This window comes from Mchenga conophoros, linkage group LG22 (assembly GCF_057382185.1).
Source record: "Mchenga conophoros isolate Kocher_MC1m ecotype Shallow Benthic linkage group LG22, M_conophoros_male_GT1.1, whole genome shotgun sequence".
NCBI classification, from domain to species: domain Eukaryota; kingdom Metazoa; phylum Chordata; class Actinopteri; order Cichliformes; family Cichlidae; genus Mchenga; species Mchenga conophoros.
In genome coordinates, this window is record NC_140546.1 from 31,059,083 (window position 1) to 31,072,116 (window position 13,034).

The 13,034-nt window shown below is 39.9% G+C and overlaps 1 protein-coding gene across 1 annotated transcript in view; it reads left to right on the plus strand.

The window, feature by feature from the left end:
* The window catches only part of LOC146549724 (CMP-N-acetylneuraminate-beta-galactosamide-alpha-2,3-sialyltransferase 1-like), a 96,190-nt gene that overhangs the window by 2,197 nt on the left and 80,959 nt on the right, over positions 1-13,034 (plus strand). The window contains exon 2 of the mRNA XM_085261971.1: positions 6,689-6,844. The gene's annotated coding sequence lies outside the window, so the exon portion shown is untranslated. The remainder of the gene's footprint in view (positions 1-6,688; positions 6,845-13,034) is intronic.

Below are 13,034 nucleotides of genomic sequence, written 5' to 3' on the forward strand. Positions count from 1 at the left end.
TAGCGTTCCACGAGCACGCCTAACAGCTCGTTCAAAGTTTGAGTAAGTTTCTCTAACAATCTGACTTCCAGTTTTGTTTTCAGATCTTTCCTGCGAGGTATTTCAAGCTTAAGCTGCCGTGGTGTAAAGGCTGTGCTAAGTCAGTGAAGGCTTTACTGTAATCAGTTATTCAGCTCTGGCATTCAGAGTCTCCGCTCCAGACAGAGGAATCCCCGTGGCTCACCACAAACCCAATCAGGCCCTTTAAGTACACAGCTTTAGAGCAAGGTCTGGGACCGCGAGTGCAGCAGCAGCAGCAACAGCAAAAAATGTTTCCAGTTCCCTGGGGTGGTGGTCCACATGCATCTGCAGCCTGTACAAGGGTATTTCACTAATACTTAGTGTCTTTTGTTCAGGCTTCTGTGCTCTGTCACACAGTCTTTTTCCTTCATAGTATTCCCTTCGGACTTCTCCCCGGCTTTTTGATTTGCCCTCTGTTTCCACTTAGCAGTCCTGGCTATTTTCCAAGAAACACCTCAGCACCATTCTCCAGGATAAACAGGCTTCTTGTAGTCTGGCAACATGTGGAGAATGGATTGGAGTTTACTGTATGAGCGAATCTACAAAAAAGCACCTAGGCTGCACCCCCCCCCTTCTGAGGTTTTAATCACAGACGATTACAAAATGACAATTTGAATGCGGCAACAAAGCGAGCCGTTCCTGTGATTGCTGCCGTAATCTTTCCCGAGTGCAATCAACAACATCGAGACTGCACATCAGTCCTGCAATTAGGCTTGTCAAAATTACAGCGTGGCTTTTTATCCGCGACTGCTTGTTTGATAATGCTTATTGGCAGGTGCCTTTGGAGGAGCAGAGGAAGGGAGCCCACAGCTGATGCATTATGTAAAGCCATACTGTATCGTGCAGGCAGATGTTTCCTCCCAGCGACATAACCATACATCTCCATATCACAGCGGCGTACTCGGGAGTTCTTCCTGTGATTTTTTTCATTGTCTTTCCCATGGACGCACGTGCCTCGTCCTTGACTTTCATCTTGTCATTGTCTACACAAATTGTTCCAGTGCTGTCTAATCATTTTCTGGTCCAATCAGTTAGTCTGAAAGCGTGCATGCCTACTTCAGTGTCGTCCTCAATGTAAAGCATCTTTGCTTCCTTTCATTCTACTTATAGTCCTGTTGACAGCACCGCAGTATCTATGACCTTGTCAGGGAAAATGCCTTCATTCTCTTCTTTAATAGAGACTTACTGTTACAATACGTATCAACAGTAAGTCACTATGACTTTAACTGCTGTTTTGTCTTCATGAGGGTTTTATTTGCCAGCACAAAGTAATTTAGTTAGTGGGCTTGACACGTGGATACGTTTTTTGTGGATTTATTTGAAGGAAAGGCTAATTGTTATGCCTCGGAGGTCCGTCGTTAATTAGAAGTTATCTCGGGCAGCTCTCACATGGTCACTGCACTAATTGGCAGTCAAAGCTGTGTACCACCTGGCCCAGCCTTTAACTCACCAGGTGCTCCCAGCAAAGCCACTGGCCTTGGCATTATGTAGCTGTGGCCTCTTAAACGAAGGCAGACAGCGGAGACAGACAGATAGAGGAGAGGGGAAGAGGGTGGGCACCATATCAGGACAACTTTGCTGAAATGGCGAAGCTGAAAAACAGCTGCAAAAGGTTATTTCATGCTACGTAGCTGAGCAAGCCTTTTTTTTTTTTCTTTTCTTTTTTTTTTGGAAGCCGGCATGAAAGAAAGGTTCTGAAAAATTAGTGTAATCTTTTGATACACATGTCGTCACACATCACACCTCTTTGTTTCGGATTTCTAACACTTTCAGGCGATGTGAGGTGGCAGCACATCAACACCAAGCGCAGCCTGTGCAGGGTTTGTTTACCTGTGCTTTACAGAGGAAAAATAAGTTCATCCTGTGACTGAACAATAGCTGGCATCAGAGAGGTTCTGTCCACAGAGTACAGAGCAGATAAGAGAACAATTGTGTAATTAAGTCTGTTTTGCTCTTTGCGGGGGAAATATGAATGTTCAAATCAATTAAAGCCACATTCTAAATTTTTAATTCAGTGCAGTTGCAACGTGGAGGTAAAATCTGCGGAGAAAAGGCGGCAATTCAATCAAGAGAGAATGCTGCTGCTTTTCACAGCGCGCTGGAAACTCACACCAGGATCCCACAAAGTAAGCTGGAATAGTGTGAGATTTTTTTTTCCCACGCGTGATTGAGAGTCATGATGCGTCTCTGCCATGGGAGAAAATCCATCTTTGACCCCCATTAATCTTGACTAACTGGTCCAAATCTGCAGCAATCACAATGCCCAATCATAAAGTCTGTAGAAGAGGCCAAGGAAGTGTGACCTGTGTATGACTCAAGCAAAATGTGCCCAGCGTCGCCGTGCTCCGGAGGACAAAAGACCTCTGTCTTTTTGTGCCACAAAGTCAAAAGCTTTGTTTTTGTCTTGCAGCTCCAGCATCTAGGGTTCACAGTAATACCCGAATGTGTCGTGCCTTTGTTCTTTGATCACAATGGGAATTTGAGATGTAAAGCGGATTTAGACAATGTGCCATATCTTGATGGATGGAGCAATAGAAGAAGCGCTTAAAAAACGCTTTGGAGCTGCGTTGTGTTTGCAGCTGTAGGCAAAAAACGTTAACGCTCTACAAGAGAGCTGGGGATGATGTGGATGTGTTTGAATTGTTGTTTTTTCTGTTTATTTTTCCAGGAAATGTTGTGTTTAGGCGCAGAGCTTTGGCAGTGTGTGCTTTATGATAGCAGCCTACGAATTCTGCATATCAGTATATTATATGAAGCACGTCATCGATGAGAAAGTGAGTTATTATCAGCAGGATATTAAGCACCAGCAACAATTAGTCTTAACTAAGTTGCAAGAGTCCATTTAATATATATGTATAAAAATCGACAAACCATAAAGAATAACAAAAACAGCAAATTACTGCCATATGAAGACTAATTGGAATAAACAGGCCTATCACTGCTATAATTACTGATAGTGAAATCATTACTTCCCCTAATGCTTCACTGCAACCACCGTTAATAACACTTCATTAATTAAACATACTATGAAAAACAGCAACACTGCAACTCTGCACTTTGGCTCAATGGAAAGGACTTCTAGACTGGGCCCACTGTAGCTTTACTTTGCTCTGGAGGTCATCTCAGGAATAATGAGGTGGGAGAAATGTAAATACTCCTGTTTGCTTAACTGCCAGAGCACTTAGAATACCTGAGACAAGCCAAATTTGAGATTTAGGTTCGTAATGAGGAGCTTATTATGATACAAGCTGGACCAGTGGAGTGAAAAACAGAGATTTTTGCTATGCCAAAAATACCTGAATTGGAATATGCACAGGAGGATGGATCAACGAATGGATGGATGGAAAACCCTCTTATCTCATTGGTGTGACATTGGGAATTCTTGCCTGTGACTATAAATATGGAGATGAAGAAGTTAGCTTACTTCAGTGCAAGGGCTGAAAGACAGGCAATAAGTTACCCTGTCAAAGGGATGTTTGGCAGCTTTTAGAAATAACCCTGCTGTATTGCTGTCCCCCTCCAGTCTTCAAGGTAAACTAAGTTAATCTTAATGTTGCTCAAACGTTGCATGGACAGCAACAACAAGTGAATTTGTAAGACAATGACAGCTACAGGGTATTATTACCATTTATTTGCAGTCATGTTTGTGGTAACTTGTAATTGCAAGTCCAATATCCTTTCGCCTTTAAGCTCTGTGTCAGTGCTAACACCTCAGGGAAGGGAATCGGTCCTTTTACTGTGCAGTAATCACCACTGTTGCCCAGCATGTTACTAATGAGACTGTCATTTGATGCTGGGTAGATAGCGAGTGGTGGGTTTTCTGAACCTTGTGACTGGGTGCAGCTATCTCTGATGAAAACAGCTTTGAAACTAAAGCAAATTGCAATTCAGTTAATCCCAGTATAGCAGTTGAAACACCTCATGTGTAATCGTTGAGTTTCATACACACTGATTTGATATAACCTTTGAAAGTGTAAACCAGCATGGATTATATCGTGTTTATGCACAGGCTCTGCATTGATTTTCTTATTTCACAACAAGATACATTGTGAATAAATACAGTTGGACCAATATACTCTGTATATGTGCCTTTTCAACAGGCTACACTGTATATATAATAGATGGACATAGCCTTTGGATGTCATACACCGGATTTGGACTTTGCCTCAACATGAGTGCTTTTGGTCCACAACTTGAGTGACCAGATGAGGCCCAGTAGACAGCTATCAGCTCCAGCTCCCTGTGTCGGTACACCTGTCAGTCAAACAGACATCCCTCAAACAATAATAACCAATAATAACCAGTCAGAATTGGTTGACTATAGTAAAGCGCAATAGTTGTGGCTAACAGAAAAATTGTTATGTTGAACATTTGTACTAGAGATGGCACGATACCACTTTTTTATGTCCGATACCGATACCGATATCATAAATTTGGATATCTGCCGATACCGATATGAATCCGATATAGTGTTTTTTAATCAACAAAACTGTTTTTTAAATATCTTGCTGCATTTTGTATAAGTTCATACTCAAGTTTAAAACAACAACTACACTAAAGCTATTCTGTTATACCTGTATGCAAAAAAAAATTTTCATAGTTCAGCAATACTGATCAATCTAATAAACTTAAACCTACACCATCCTCCCTATTCTGGTATTTTAAAGAGTACTTAGCGTAAATATTAAGCAACCTAACTAATAGGGTTCCAACTCCCAGCAACAACAAAAATAAATAAATAAAAAATAGGGAACCACCCCTCACGCTCCACCTCATGATGCTTAATCGACGTAATCAACCTTAATTTGATGCAGTGTGAAAAAAAATGCACAGAAATCAATTATTTTTCAAGAAATATTAAATAGATTCAACATCTTTCTTCAACAAAATTGCAGACTGCACAGATGGTAACTTCCCAAAGGAAAAAGTACTATAGCTTACTAGGGTATATATATTAGACTTAATAGTTACAGTAATTGACTTCTATTCCTTTTACATCAGATTAAAACTTTGGGTGTAAGATTTGGATAATTATTTATTAAAAGCTCGACATTTTAAATGAGAATAAGAAAGAAAAGTATGTCTTTGTGCCCCCTTTTCCCTGTTAATGCCCTATCGGCCCCCTGGCTAAACTTTGCTAGATCCGCCCCTGCACAGTTACCAGCGTCAGCTACATAGAAAAAGATCCTCGAGTAGAAAGTAATATTAAATACATTCTAACAACAGCTGATCAAGCTTAAACGTTCTGCTGTTGTTCAGCCGCTGGTTTCCTCTGTCTGGTGCAAAGTGGGCCAAAAACAAACCAGAGAGACGGACTCGCGACAGAAAAGCCGATCAGCTGATCATTAAGCAGTTTCATGATTGAAGTAGCAGCAGGAGAGGCAGTCGCTTGTTAAGCTTAACGCAGGAATGCTTTACAAACATTCAGAGATGGACTTACACACTTGCTTTACTTCTCTCGGGGATAACATTGTCGGAGATGAAATGCCGGGTTGCTAGCGAAGCTCCAAATGCTATCCAGAGCACCGACAGGTCCCGCATGCCACAGCTGCTCTATCACGTGATGCATACTGCTCCGAGTGCTAACGTTCTGAGGTGAGTTACGGCGCGTTGCAAGTTTTGTGAGGTGCTTTCGTGATATTTAATGGATCGGATTACATTTTTTATTTTTCTCCGATATCCGATCCAGTAATTTAGGTCAGTATCGGACCGATACCGATACGTAATATCGGATCGGTCCATCTCTAATTTGTACTGGGCCAGTTTTTCTAAATCGGGACATTTGGACTACCAAAAGCTACACCTTCATTTACAGCATACAAATCATACACAACTAATTTGTGTCACTTTATCAGCATTCGTTTTACTGAGAGTTTACTGAGAGTTTATTAGTGCTCTAAACCTCTCATAACCGTCTTATAATTTTAGAACTTTTATTTTCTGAACACTTTGCAGTCGAGCTTATTAATGTTTCGTTCGAGAAATCCTTGAAATGGAGGAGAATGGGCACCAGTCTTCATCAGAGCAACACAGACATGCTAGTTGGCTTCTGAAATGGTTATGAATAATTACTGTCTTCAGTTCTGTAATCAGTATTGGAAGTACATCTGGCTGGCTTCTGCATGGGTATACCAGGGATATCAGAAATGTACAGACTCTTTCTAATTTTCTAGTATTTATTGCCTTGTAGGCTGGAATGAAACCCTATTAAATCAAAGCTGATTTTTCCATTTTCCTTTGGATATGCTGAAATAAAGAGCCAAAGGTAGAAATGAGAAGCAGCTAATTTCGGGCAATGTATTAAAAAAGGGGAAGCAAAACCTCCATCGTTGCGTAATGCTGAACATCCCGTAATTTTTGCTTTGATAATAGGTATGACTGTTTTGAAAAGATTTCTACCACCCGAGTAATCTGATTTAGAAATTGTCCCACATTTGTGTCTTCAGCTCATGAGCCTATACGCAGTTTTCTTTTTGGTTCTGTCCACAGAGTTTGTACAAATGGAGGGATCCAGGAAAAAGACATCCTTTAGGCTGACTGGGTGGTTGACTTGACTGTGTTCTTTGGGTTGTTGTCAAGTTGAAAGATGAAATTCTTCTTTGACATTAGCAGTGTATTTTTCTTCCAGAGGGCAGCAGATTGTCGCCTCAAACAACTTGGTGTTTGGAGCCATTCATCTTCCCCTCTACACTGACCAGAGCCCCTGTCCAGCCTGTGGCATGATGTAGCACTTCAAGAAGCGTACCAGTGTCATTCCTCCACTAAAGCAAGAGCCAAAGCAGAGGTATGTTTTCCATTTATTTAAGTATTTGTGATCAAGGTTATGTAAAAACTGCAGAGCCAAATTTCATGAAATTTGGGTAAAGGTGGAAAAGAAGCAAATCAAGAGCCTGTCAGCTTTTGTGGCAATCCTGGTCATTGTTAAAGGGCAAAATGTGGCAGATGATGCACCCTCCAAGTGCCCAGAGGAAGACTGCTTAATTATAGCAAAAGTCGTAATCACACGTTTTTTGGTTGCTATTGTTATGTTGCTTATTTACTACGATTATTCAGAAACATAACACATATCGTGCATTTACTGAATATGGTTGTCTGGCTGGGAGTTTGGGCATGGCTAGGGGGTGTTTTTGTATAGCCAGTCTTGCAAAAGCAGCCTCTGTGAGAGTAAAGAAGGTGGCGGACAGAGCCCCAGTCGCATACCTTGGGAAACCTGCATGGTGGTTATGGGCAAGCAACAGAGAGCCGAACTTTTGTACACTATAGAAAGTGGAGTGTGAGGGAGACCCAGAAGGAGCCAGATAAAAAGGTGGCTGCACAAGAACATTTTTGTAAACTTCCTCTAGCTCATCTAGTTGCTCTTCTCTAGCTAGATCAGATGGATCTAGATTTAGATCTTGGCTCAAGCTGACTAAAGTGGCGAGTGAGCTTGCCTTTTAAAGAGATGCAAAAAAGGATGCAATTTACCTCCTGTATAGTACAAGAAAAAGTTTAAGTAAGGAATTACCCCAACTTCTCACTTTTTTTCATTATTTTAAATCATCTTCATGGTGGGCAGGACAATAGGCCAATAAAAACTATTTTGAATATCAGAATAAGCTACATTAAAATATATATAAATTACTCCAATTTCTTGCTTCTTGATCAGCATTTGATAACAGGTCAGATTTTTACAATGGCATTTTCATAATTTAACAAATGCCTAAGCAGCCTGTCCTCCTTCACTCAGTGCACAGCTTGGAACAAAGGAACAAAAGCCAAATCTCCGCCAGCTACTTTTAATATGAGTCTGAATATCATGAGCAGCACAGAACACGTTTAGCTCAAACTCAGCCTCCATCAATCTCAATCCAGATACCTCCTTCTGCAGCAGCTTCTGCTCAACAGTTGTCTCAACAAGTAATAACATGTATGGAACTGTTCAGCTAACACAGTTTTTTCACATCCTGATGATAAGTCATTAATACATCGCAGCAGCACCACACTGAACTGTCACTGTGGAAGATGCAAAACATGGCATTGTTGCATAGCAGCAGGCATGCAGTGCCAAATCACGACAACAAATCACATCAAGGCACTTTATATTGTAAAATACCAACAGGATAATAATACAAAGAAAACCCCAACAATCAGACGACCGATTATGAGAGTGGGAAGGAAAAACTCCCTTTTACCTTAGGCTGAGGGGCTGGGGGTGAGGGGAGGAAACTGGAGAAAAGACACACTGTGCAAGAGAACCAAAGATTAATAATAACTAATGATAATGCAAAGTGGTGTACAAACACATGGCTGAGGTGCCCAATGCATGAACATGTGATTTGTTTCACAACACTTGCATCTTGATGTAATGGCAGTAATAACCTGATAAATAGTCGTTATTGGGCATAGTTTATGTTTAAAAAAGCGAGTGTAGCTAGAGTTTTGTGGTCCTGCTCTCCTCACTCTTTCTTTTTTTGTGTGTTTTGTGCCCCACATTAGCTCTTGAAGTGGGACACTGACGATATGCAGTCTCTTCCCCGCTCATTTACTCAGCTGCTTTTCTGTGAGTGTTCAAAGAGTTACTATATAGCATTATAATGTCCACTTAACAATGCACATATATTTCTTTGCAACACTACCGAACCGTTTAGGGTGTCTGCTATTATGGGTCCTTGTTAATTATTGATTTTTAAATATGGTGTCATAAAAACCTACAGCAGCTTCAGGAAGTTAATTGTAAGTACATAAAGAGTGCTGCTTTCACGGCTTTAATTGGGATTTTCAGTGAATAATTATTAGAATAAATGTGTCTATGCATATCGAGTGAAAAATTTAATTGCAGCTGTTGTTTCTCCAGCTATGATGACAATGATTGCCCCTAAATTTCACTCATTGTTAATTATGTAAAAGACAAAACGGAGGGGAAACAATCAGACCAGCACAGTAATATTGCAGGATCTATAACTTACAATATAAAACACCTTAAAATTAAAAACTGAATACCTGCCATGAATCCGCAATGTGTCATTTTTACTCTGCTGTTTTAAACCAAGTAGTCTGAACTTTATATGTGCTGGTAGGAGGATTTTGTTAGCTTTGGGCTGAGTTAGTCTAGCTGTTTTATGCAAAGCTGAGCTAGCCTGCCTCTGGCTATATGGACACGTAGGGGTTTAACACAGATTTTTCATCCACCCCTCTGCAAGAAAGTGAATAAGAAGGTTTTTGTTGCTTTTAAGCATATCATATCTTAGATCGCATTTAAAGCCAAACTGAGAAACCACCCATTATACAGATATTTGCATCCTCTATGCAGTCACATGGGTAAAGTTTAGAGCTGTCGTCGGTATCATCAGGTTTTGTCTTATATAAAAATAAGATCTGTGTTGCAGACAGTAGATCCACACTTATTTGCTTTATTGGTATACCTCTAATGTAATTTCTTGTGAATAAATGTGAATTGAGGTTGGCTTATATTCTTACAGAAAAATGTTCTAGAAAATCATGTTGAGATGTAAAATTGATTTTCCTTAGCAGACCTGCTGTCTGAAGCTGTGCTGTATGTATGCAGACGTTTCTTGTGCGGGGATATTCCTTGAGGGGGAAAAAAGGTGAGATAGTATATTATAGGATATAGTATCTTTGTACTAAGTGTCAAATGTTTTCAAAATTTAACCAGCCTAGATATCAGACAGCCCACTTTAGCCTTTCGCTTTAGTAAGGACCCATGCTCTTTGTATTGTCCTGCTGAAATAAGCAATGCTTGATTTTCTCCCTGTCATTACTCCTAAAACTCATTTCTACCCAGTCATGTTACTAATGAACCAATCAGTTTATTGTTGTCCTACTCCCAGCAAAACAGCAAATAATTACCTGTTCCAATATAGGATATAGTATCTTTGTACTATTTCAATTAAATATAGGATTTAACAAGCCAGCGGTGGATCTCACAGACAAACAGGACACTGCATGCTCATTGGCTAACGACTTGTTAATGATGACAAGTTGTTAGCAATCACTGGGCAATCTTCCTTTCTGCCTCTTATAATGATCATAAGTCACAAACTGAACTTCATAATTTATTCAACAAGACCTGAAACTAATCAGGAAAATGTTTACTTGAGTGACAGAGCGAGGAAGCCAAGAGCTGTTTTCACATGGACTTCTAAAGAGTGTCACCCCCTTCATGCCATTAAAAATTATCTGGGTGATAGGCACTTCTGCACTGCTTCTCTTTAGCAAGCAGAAGCTATGTATATCTTTTATACTGCTCATGCTCTCTTTATATGGATAGATCAACCCTGTGGCTCTGGTGCCTTTTTAATAGTCCAGCTCAGTGTGGATGTATGTGTAAGTTTGACAAAATCAGTTCTCTGATGCTGGAATAAAAATGTATGTAGTACTGATGCTGAATAAGTTGTCAGTTCAGTAACTGCAGTGAAATTAAGAGTAGGGATTGCAGACAATGGTGAATTAAGATATCTTATTTACATTTAGACAAAATGACAAACTTTCTCTGACACTAACTTTTCATTTTTTGCCTCTGTGGCATCATTGTCAACTCTAAAAACATGCTACCTGTTACCTTATGTTGCAAAAACGTAATTGAATTTATGAAAAGGTAATTTCTGGGAAACTGGGTTGGTGCACACCACAGGTGGGAGTCCAGATTTTGTTATAAAACTTTCTTTGAGTGAGTGAAGACATGAATTTGCAGCTGGTGGTGTTACTCAACTTTTGATTCACTGTTGTGCTGGACTTACCCGCTGAGCTTCACAGCAGGAGAGACTTCATCTCATTTCTTAGAATTGCGAACACAGACTAGTGCCTGTGTGGCTTACAAACTGTATTGTTTTCATTTCCATTGATCAAACAGCCAAATTCTTCTATAAAGTTTATGTCACAGATGTTGTTATCAAAGCAGAGCTGCAGAAAAGAATAGAGGGAGGAGGAGGCGAAACAGGCAGATGCTCACCTCCGGTTAATAAAAGGACCGGAGTTCTTAGAAAAGAACTGCTTTCTTCTGTTGGATCGAGTAAATATCTGAATCAGACCTGAAACTTTCTCATCATCCAAGTAAACACACAAAATCTCTTTGTCAGATTAGGTCAGTTCATCTCATGGGGGCTAGTAATCAGCTTAAAGGATAATATCGCCATTATTGAGTTTTTCCTTATCTCCAATGGCTAGTGATCTCCTGTATCCACCTCTGACAATTTCTCTTTGCTATCTACAAATTTGGTTTAGCTTCTTTTATTGCTTCCATTTCCTCCTGAGTGCATGAAAAGACTTTTGTATAGGCTTAATACTTTGTAGCCTTCCACCAGAATGAATGTGATGAAAGTAGACAAATTCATAATCACCAGTCACAGTCACTCAGTCGAGCTTTTCATGAATATGCAGTGCTGATAGTCTGGCCTCCCCCTCGTGAAAGATGTTTTCCCACTTAAACATGACCTTAGTTGGTTAGTTAGCATTCTGGGATATAAAGCAATAACTGTAACAATTAACACATTGGTTGTATTAACCCTGCTTTTACATGCAGGTGATGTATGCAAACTCTGTTATTACAGTTATTAAAGTTTTCAAAAGGGTTACAGGTTTGACTTGCAAATAAATAAAAGTGCCTGCCTGTCAGTATCTTCTGCTCCAGTAATGTTCTCCTTCTTTAAATCCCCCAAATTTGGTTTCATTTCTTTTATGTTACTGACTCCTTGCTGCTGATGCGAATCCCAGTGTAATCTCTGAAGTCAAAGCATGGGCACATGAAGAAAAAATCAATTTTGTGTTCAAGTTTTATTCTTGAGTATGAAAGCTGTTTTTTGAAACAAACAATCCCAACTCGGTGTCTACTTTTCACCGTTCCTTTAGTTTTCAAATCACCATTGTATGGTTTATTTTTCTCTGTTTGCATCACCACTACAGGTTATTTTGACTCTTTGGCATTTTACAAATCATGTAACTCTCTTTAAATAAAATGTCATCATCTGATATTTCATGACTTTTCCTAAAATTGGTCAATTTATAATTCAAAGGGGGGGGAAGGAAGTAAAAGAACCATTGCAGCCACTTATACCAAGAATCACTTATACACAGAATTATTTTGACCACATTTCAATGTAAAAAGCTACTCTTAAAATTTGTAACATATGTTGTTTGCACAACATATAACATTGTGGCAGGGTATGGTTTCTGGCTCAGCTGCAGGGCAGGGGTGGAGCAGTGGGTTTAGGGTGTGGTGTCAGGTGAGGCTGAGCAGATCTCCATCATCTAATCATGCATCCCCTATTTGAGTGGGATTCATAGGACCTGATAAGAGAGCGTTGCTGGATGGAAAAGAATTGTGGGAGCTTGAAAGCTGCACAAGCAGTTGAGGAAACATCCACTTACCTTGCAATGCTGTGTGCATGGATCTTCTGTTACAAACATGAACCACCTAGCTAGATGTGATTGATAAATAAATATATATAGGACTGCAGTTAGATAAAAGATGAAAAATTACTGCAGGACTGAAATTGCCACGGATGACATGTTAAGCCAGGGCAGATTGTGGAGAACTACTACGAGCAAATCACACAAATCGAGCTGCAGACCGAGGCAGAGCAATGTGAACGGTGGATGAGAGAGAGGCTGTAGGTTAGGTGAAGAGGAGGTAAATGTGGATGAGATGATAAACCATCTTTGTTCTATTTTTAGAATAATTAATTTATTAATATGTGTTTCTTATTTGTTGAAGCCAGCTGAGAAATGACTTACCAAAGAATTTGTCATTGCTGTTGTTGCTGTAAAACAGGGTGAAAATAAAGTCAGTTGCCAGAGAAGCCTCAGTCACGGTGGCCCATTTCTAGCTAAATCTGTGCACACAGCACTAGAAACAACATAACACATTCACAGGAATCAGAGTCTAAACACAACATGGCTGAAATAATGATCACAACACTACTAAATTAACAATTTGTTGTTAAACATTAACCATCTCATGAGTCTTTGCGCTTGCCAGT